The sequence below is a fragment of the Desmodus rotundus genome, chromosome 2, assembly GCF_022682495.2.
Source record: "Desmodus rotundus isolate HL8 chromosome 2, HLdesRot8A.1, whole genome shotgun sequence".
Lineage (NCBI taxonomy): Eukaryota > Metazoa > Chordata > Mammalia > Chiroptera > Phyllostomidae > Desmodus > Desmodus rotundus.
In genome coordinates, this window is record NC_071388.1 from 70,855,402 (window position 1) to 70,857,979 (window position 2,578).

General features: G+C 38.4%; 1 pseudogene; it reads right to left on the reverse strand.

Moving 5' to 3' along the window:
• Positions 1–1,492: 1,492 nt before the first annotated feature.
• On the reverse strand, positions 1,493–2,111 carry LOC112302622 (ubiquitin-conjugating enzyme E2 E3 pseudogene; annotated as a pseudogene).
• Between the last annotated feature and the right edge of the window lie 467 nt (positions 2,112–2,578).

The following is a 2,578-nucleotide window of genomic DNA, read 5'->3' on the forward strand; positions in this document are numbered from 1 at the left end:
GGTCCAGTGTGTCTTTGATGGACAATAAGACAATGTTTTACAACACTCCAGTTAAGCCTCCTAGAGTTAATGGGGAAGGAAAAAGGCTAAATATGAACACTGGCCCATACAAACTCTCCTTCAATCTTACTTTTTTCCTATTCTCTGCACTAATGCACTCTCAGCTATTATCTTATCTGATGTCCAGTTGGGTAATTTTCTACTAGTAAAGTAGTACTTATCAATACATTAAATAGTTGGAACAAGTCATTAACATTTATCAAATATATTATATACAATTCTTATTCTTATGGATGGTTTGAAGATTGAGATTTAGCACACAGAAAACACTGCAAACTTTTTAACTACTAATTGAGGGTCTTCTATAGGTGACTGAGTGCATTCTGGAATATACTTATACCTCTACCAAACTTCATATCTTATCAAGCTTCAAACATAATAGCAATAAAATTTTTAAAATATATATTATTGTCAAGGAATAGATGTAGCTTACCACATAAAAAGAGAAAAGGAAGGGATATATTCAGGTACTGTAATTGATGTTTTATCTGTGGCAGTCAAATAGAAGTTGAAGCTGTGTGACTCACAGAGGTACAGGGACCAGCACAGACCTGAGAGCTTAGGCGGATAACTTACTTGAGGGACCAGAGTTGTGATTTGGTATGGCAGAACTGTACCTGGTCTTCCTTAGTAAAGCCAGTAGCTCAGAAAGCAATTCATACTCTCTGAAACCTCCAACTGCTGGTTAAATTGTACCTATGAGAAAAATTGGATCTGAGCTATGCCATTTGAGGGAGTGAGTCCAGTTTCACAATGCCTGTGCAACTAAGTTGAGATTATTTTTTTTTTTTGGTCAGGTGTTAGGAATTTGGTTGTTTTTTTTTTTAAGTTTCATTCCTGTTTTTATTTTTGCCTCTATTTTATTTTTTAATTTTTTATTCTTTAAAACTTTTTATGGTTTCAGGAGCATGTTTATTGTGTTTGAGATGATACATCAGTGCTCTTTGAGCCTCAAAGGGTAAAGTGAAATCCTCTCATTACAAACTAACAAAGGTAAAAGGTAAAACATTTTTCACAACAGCCTTAACCACATAGTCAGAAATCGATCTGGATTTAATACAAATGACATAATTCCTAGTCATCTATGGCTACTTTTATAACTTCATATAGATAATGAATTGGGCTAAAATGCACTATAATATTTAGTAGACTTCAGGACCAGTATCCATAATACATCACAAACTATATTTTGATATCCCAAAGAAGCAAGACTTGCTAGTTGGCATTTTAAACATAAATAATCAGAGCTACAAAATTCTATGCTTGAGAGCATTTACCTTTTGGGGGAGTCTCCCAGTCTCTAAAGGGTAAAGGTAGAAAGCAGGATCAATATATCACATACACGGAAGGCCGTATTGTAAAGGCTGTAAAGATGTGCGGCATGGTGAGAAGATGCCATCTGCCCCTTCACACTGCATACAAATTACGTGAATTATGTTGCCTATCTCTTGGTCCACTGTCTGGCTACCCTGTCCTGTTCTGCTCCGTTGGTGAAATACTGAGTGGCTATGCTTCCAACCAGAGGATCTACAGGAGAGCAGTCTGTCAAAAGAGAACAAATCACAGCAAAACCTTTGAAATAGTCAAAGCAGGACTCCAGGGTTTTTTTGGGGTGTCCAGACAGATGACTCCCTGACTGTTGATGTTGCAGTGATAGATTCTGGTGTGGGAAGTAACCTTTGGTGGCTTAAATGGACAATGGGGTGAAAATGTGACACCCAGAAAAAGCACACCACTCTCATATGCAGAACCTGGTGGGCCAAATACAGTCCATCTCCATTCATAAATGTTATCTCCGTTAGGCCCAGCACTGCAGTTAGGAGGAGGATCAAGGGTTATTTCAGATAGCTCTTTCTGAATTATTTTAACATTAGTGGATGACTTAGCCATGGTTTTGCTAGAGAGTTTGGTGTTTTTCTTCACTGCACGGCAAGTGTTCTTTCTTCTCCTCCTTCAGGCTCTAGAGTGGCTGGGTCTCACTGGTCTGCATCAGAACTACCACTGCTGATGCCGGGGCTCTCATCATCGGACCATCGCCTATCACTGGACATCCTGACGAAGTTATTACTTGGAAAACTTGGCTATCTGCCTGGCCTGCTCACAAACCGCTATGGTGTGGGGGCTATTTTTGTCTTTGTTTTAAATCAAAAGAGCACTGGTAAACAATTTGAAGGGACTATCCTAGAAAAGAGTATTACTCAGGGTACAATAAGAACAGTGAACCACACTCAGAAGAGTAAGTCTTGCTCTGCTCAGAAATTATCTCCTCAGAAAAGATTTTCCTTAAAAAAAAATCCCTGGCCGCTCTGTATAACAATACTACATCACATTATACTCTACCTTTCACCACGTGCTAATTTTCTGTCCCTTGTGTAATTCCACCTGACATATTTCACATTTGTTTATCTCTCTTCCCTCTAGAATATAAGCTTTATACATCAGTGTTATTGCTGGTTTTGCACATTACTACATATTCCAAGTCCAGAAACTATGCCTAGCACCCAGTACATACTCAATA